Genomic DNA, 6,400 nt, shown 5'->3' with positions numbered 1-6,400 from the left:
CTAACGCGGACATAGCACATGGACTCTGAGCCAGATCCTCGACAATGGAGTAATTCTGGGCTGCCCTAATATTAGGGTTGATAGTCGCGCGTTTAGCTGAACCTTTCGGCACCCGAGGTATAGTCTCAACAGAAGGTCGCTCAATATGAAGTGGGTTGTTAGTTTCGGGAACTGATTTACCCTTAGAATTTTCACCTTCACCATAATCGCGTGACCGTGTGGCCACATTAGCGTGAGCACCCATCATGAAAACATTTGATGACTTATCCCCTTCCTGGTTGCCCCCTGAGGAGGTCCCAGGATTCGAATTCGCGCCAGCAAGAAGTTGCTGCCCTTGGGGAAACGGGTTAGTCAACACAGCTTGCGAACTAGAAGTCCCTTGCTGTGCTAACAAGCGCTGAGCGTCTTCGATTTTAGGGCAAAGATGAGTTAGATGGTCTCCACTGCATAACTTGCAAGGAAACTTGACTTTCTTTCTCGACTCATTTCCACCACCACCAGCGTTGTTGCCGGATTTATTTGCATCGGGCTTCCCATCCGAGTTCTTCTTTTTACCACGTCCTTTCTTTTTCCCATCGGAATTTTGATTTCCTTTGGGGTTATTGGATTGGACGGCGTTAATGGAAGAATTTTGGGAAGCAGGAGGACTAGACATTGTGACTTGGTTGTTAGGAGCAGTTTGTAATGACAACTGCTGCAATTGATTTAGCAAGTTCACTGTAGTTGAGTCTACAGACCCCACGATACCATCCGCATGCGGACCTGGCTTTGGCTTAGCTAAATCAACCTTAGATCCAGGAGCATCTGGCAAGTACTTTTGGAGGATCCCAGACTGAGAGTAGATCAGTTCTAACTGCTGGGCCCTGAAAATGGCTTGCTCCTCAGAATAGACCCCAGACATGGAGACATCCTTGGAGATCTCAGGTTGCAAAGACTTCAAAAACCACTCTAGACGGTACTCCGGAGGGATTTCGGCTTTAATGAGCCTTTTTCTCCGTCTCCATTCCTGTATGTGATCAGAAATGTGGGTTGCCTTATCCTGACGAAAGGTAGCCAGAAGTTCAGTTCCGGCATCATAGCGGACAGGCAACTGAAAGTGATTCAAGAAGATATTAGCTAAGTCTGCGAACGATGTAAAGCTGCCCCCTGGCAACTCTATGTACCATTTAGCCGCATTACCAGTCAAGGTGCGCTGAAAAAGTCTCAACCTAACCGAATCTTCGATGAGGGAGTTAGATGAGCACCACAAATGGAATGTGGTTACATGATCGCCCGGATCTTCACCACTCTTCCCTTCGAATTTTGGGATGTCCGAAGGGAGTTTGGTTGGGACCGGAGGCCAGGCTGGATTGTATCTGATAGGGTCATTCGTTAGCTTAGTGAGATCTGGCAAGTTTAACGTTGCCAGAAATGGAAGCCTAGGAGGACCTAGGGGATTCCACCCAGACTGGGCAGAACTCCCCAAGTTCTGAAAAGATTGTCCTGGGATTTGAGAGGCACCAGGCTGCCCCAAGTGACCAGTAGAACCAGCTAAACCAAAGGGCAAGCCTTGTGGTCCAGCAAAATTCGGAGTTTGACCAACTCCTGCCGTATAAGCTCCATAGCTTGCAAAGTTTCCTCCTATAGAATTGTAAGGAGTCGATAACCCCTGATATGGGTTCCAAGCCGAAGCGAGGGGAGGAATACTTTGAAACATGCTAACTGTGGAATACGGCCTACTTCCTTGTTGACCGATGAATGGATTCGCAGTTCCTGCGTTACTAGCCCCAGGGTTATTCCAACCTTGGAAAGGATTGCTGCTTTGTCCTATTGAAGAAAAAGGCATGGATCCTACCGTTGGGTTGGAATGTGGAATATGACCACTTCCAAAAGGAAAACCCTGAAATGAAGCCGATCCGCCCATCATGGACGTAGCGGCATTGAACGGAACTGACGGAATACCCTGTGATTGGGTGCCAAAAAGGAAGGAACCAGTACTAAAAGCATTGGTTTGGGCATTTCCACTCGTGGACGGAATGGAGGTAGACCCAACCAAAGATGTGCTAGCAAACGATCCGAACAAGGAAGCGGAGGGGATGGAAATGGTTCCTCCCCCTTGCACCGATGTTGGGGTTTGCATAGTCGCAGCACTTGTGGAAGCCATGCTTCCAGTAGTGATCATAAATGGTAAGCGCGTAGCGTAACCTGGACTCGCTGGTCTATATAATGGAGGCCCAACGTATTGCAATACGTCTGGGTAACTAGATGGTAGTGGAGAATTTGGAATCACTAATGATTCTGAAAGTTCTTCTACCTCTACGTTATCCTCCGCTTGAAAGCGAACTTGAGAAAAGACTGGAGCGTCCCTCTCTTGTTCAAAAGTACCAGGCCTTGCTTGGCCGCTAATATCCCCGAGAGGAGGATCAATCCCCGATGCGTCAGCCGGCGTGGGACGGACCCCACCGGTAGTATTCCCTCTGCGCCTTCTAGGAGAAGGCTCTAAACTAGGTGGCGAGAGACCACGAAGTCTTCGAGACCGTCTAGGAGACCGGTCAGCCACTTTGAATTTTTTGTTATGATCTTATCTAAAGACTCAAAAAATTAAAAGCTAGGCCAACTAGGAGCACAGAGCACACACTAAAAAGTTCCTAAAGATACAGCCAGTCAAACAACTTTCAAGTATTTCCGCTCCGGGTGATTGAGACCGGACACCAAAATACGAGAAAGTGAATCAAAGGGCCTTCCGAGGATAGTCTGGGATGATGAGGGCCCAGTCCTATCAGCGAAGGTATCAGAGGAAGTTACGCTGACCTCCTAACAACAGTCTGCGCCGGTGCAAGCCCCCAAGCTTCGCAAGGGTGCCCTCCGGAAGTACTGTCGAGAGTGATACAACGTCGACCTCAGGTGCCACGGGATTCCCCTCCGCAGCCACCTATGCAGATCCCTAGGAAAGGCAACTATGGGTACCAACTCGTCGCAGAAGCCAGGCGGAACAGTCGTGAGGTAAGTTCGGACAAGTAGGAGAGGGGGTATCTCTCTTCCCTGTCTTCACAGACCCTCGTGCTTAACTCCCAGATCCGGAGTCTTCCTGGTCTCCCTAACGCTATTGGATTTACTCTCTTTAATCAGACTCTTATGTTTGACGTTTTGTGTGGCCTTGGAGAGTTAACTCTCCACTCGCCTAATCCAAGGCCCTAAAATCCTAAACTTGTTGGTGTAATAACTAAAACAAAAAGTTCTAGTGGATTTTAATTAAGCGCTTGATTTTATTAGGCTGTTCTTTAAGTCAAAGGTAATGGAGGTGAAACTTGTGGTGTTTTATGGACGCAAAAGAAATTAATAAAACCTAGCTACATGCACATGCACTTTTGTTTTCGATGAATAGCAATTTCTATGAGGTTCAGAAGGCACTTGTAATATAAACAAAAAAAAATTTTCCTTTTTCTTTTCAGACTCCTCACTCACAAAAACTAACAAAACTAAATATGCCTAAAAAGAGATGCAAATCTTTCCCTAATGCAAGAACTAAATGTGGATGCACAATTCAAAGACTACTCTAAAAACAAAGAAGGAAAGTTGCTGCTTTACCAAATTTTGTCTTGCCACTGAAATGCTTAGATAGAAGATGATTTGTTACTAATCATTTCGTCCAAACAATAAAAACAAGTTTTAAGATAAAAAACAAAGCACTTTCACTTCGCAAAAAAGGAAATCAGATGAGAAGCAAGTTTAAGAAAGCGAAACTCAAAAACTTTCAAAAGATTTTCTTTCAATCAAACCAAAAAGTCTTTTTCAAAGGAAAAACTCTCAAAAATACTGACACCATTGATTGATAAACAAAAAACCAAACACTTTTGTGAATTGACACCAATGAAATGATGAGAACTCAACAAAAATAAAATGTGTTCGAAGTCGCTTTTGACAATCAAAAGCAGCAATGAAAGTCCAAGAAATCAAAAGACAAGTTTCAAGGAAAAGGTAACAAACAACTTTCCCGAAACGAAGGAGCAAATGGTCATAAAAATGATTTCGTTAAGCAAACACAAATGTCATGAAAACAAAATGGACACAAAGATTTTAAGACAATCTTCCCACTCTGCCGAAACAGAGCAATCAAGATTCTTAAACAGAAACCTTGTGTGTCAAAAATCAATGACGCTTGCAATCAACGAAAAACAAGACTAGCACTCCTAGAGAGAGTTCGAAACAAGATGCCCCCTGTTAAACAGAGAACTGTCACTGGGAATTGACTGCTTTAAACTGACCCAAACCACCAGACAGACATTCAGCCAAAAGAAAAATTATAAATCTTGAAAATTATGTGATATACGCGCCTGCAATTATTTGCAGAATGCGTGTACACGCGACTGTAACTAAGGAAACCTGCGTATACGCGGGTTTACTTAGTGCAACTTGCGTATATACGCTTCTGTAATCCAGAAAAAGTGCGTATATGAAGTGTTTCAAGAAAAATAAAAAACACAAACTGAAAAACTGGAACAGCTTGGAGTTCAAGAAAATATCAAACAGTCAGAACCAACAAACAGAGGCACTGAGCCTAGATTGGCTTGAGGACTACCCAAACTAGGAACAACAAGAATGTTGTCCCCAGTGGAGTCGCCAATTCTGGTTGAAGGGAAAGTACCCCTAGAGTCCTTTGGGCTGAGACTCTACCAGACTGAAAATTGCTTATACAAAGAAACACACACACACAGCCATCTTTTTTACTTTTAAGCAAATTCTAATGTTTTAGGGTACATACCTAAGGTCCTACGTCCGAGAAGACCGTTAGGGTGCAAACCCTTCTTGGAGTTCCCTTCTTCTTTTTCTGACCTGCAAAACAAACAAATCAAAGAACTCAACAGTACATGTATAGAAGTTTATGTATAAATCATCTTTATGCTATAAAGTTAGTTATAAATAATCTTTAAGTAACTACTTTCATAAGAATTCAACACAAGAATCTCATAAGCATAAAGAAAGATTATTCGGGAACAAAGACGTGTTTCTTTATATATAAAGGCAAATAAAGTACATATATCAGAAAGATATCACCTGAACACCTTCAGCAGGCTCCAAGCAAGCTTCCTCCCGGATTCGTTCCAGCCTCCAGCCTTCAACAAGAGCTCCTTCCAAGTCTTACTCAATGATGATGTCAAGGATGAATGATCACCAATACACATGGAAACAAGGGTTTCCTATGCAAAATGGGGGAAGTGCAGGATGCACCAAGGACTTCAGACCTGGTCTAAGGGAAAAATCTCAGCATAATAATCTTGCTCTCCTTTCTCTCTCCCCTTGGCCTTCCCTTTGATGTCTTTTTATACCCTCTCCAAAGTAGTTTTTTAGTTAGGAGTTGGTTGGGAACAGTTGGGCCACGGGCACTAACAGGTGATCCAGCAGGTAAACCCGCGATCACCGCCCGAAAAAGAGGAAATTATATTTTTTTAAGTGTTTTAATAGATACACGCGGGTTGGGTATGACAGACCCGCGTGTACACGCGTTTAACACAGGGCAAAGTCGCGTACAGGGAATAAAACACTGTTTTTTAAATGTTTGGACCAGGTCTGGAAGGAGGGGTTGCCCTAGGCCATAAATGCAGCATCACAAACCATAAGAGTGAGATTTGGAGCTATAATAGTTGTAAAGTGCAACATGTATTTGGTGGGAGGCCAAAACTCAAAAGGACATGAAGAAAAGTGGTAAGGTTTTATCCTCTTGGAATCATTTTGTTGTTGCAATAAGAAGACAATTTTATCCATTAGCATACATGAAAAAGGCTATAATGGATTGGAAAAACTTTAGACAAGCTATGGGTCAAAATGTGCAAAGATATACTCAAGAATTTAGGAAAATATATTTGATTTTGGGTATAGATTTATTCTCTCAAGACACTTTACTCAAATACATTGGAGGATTGCATAGTTATTTGAGACACACAATTCTCATGTTTAACCCTACAAAACTAGATGAAGTTTGTGTACAAGAAAATCGCTTAGAAGCAACGAGGGAAGAATGTTCCCCAAGAGGACAGTAAAAATCCATTCAATAGTGGAGACAAAGGAAAGGGGAAATTTGAAGGAAAAGGGAAGAAGAATGATTCAGTAAAAAAGGATGGAGAAAAACTCAAATGTAAACATTGTTCAAAATAAGGCCATGATGAAGACCACAGTTGGAAACTTCATCCTGAAATGAGACCCAAAAAGTTTAACAACAAAGGGAAACAAAAGATTGCTACAACTACACAACATGATTTAGGATCTGATTCTAGAGATGAAACAAAGATCACAACCATGATATTTAAAGGTAAGGACTATATTGCAAGTACTATTTCTTCAAGTAGCCTCAATGAAACTCAACATGAAAAATAAAGAATAGAGCTTTTACACATTAGAGTCATTTCCAAACATGCCAACATAG

Source organism: Pinus tabuliformis, chromosome 4_1 (assembly GCF_031772625.1).
Source record: "Pinus tabuliformis cultivar Carrire ecotype Pingquan chromosome 4_1, CPIR1, whole genome shotgun sequence".
NCBI lineage: Eukaryota > Viridiplantae > Streptophyta > Pinopsida > Pinales > Pinaceae > Pinus > Pinus tabuliformis.
The sequence above is the reverse complement of the archived record's forward strand: the minus strand, read 5'-3'. Positions refer to the sequence as shown.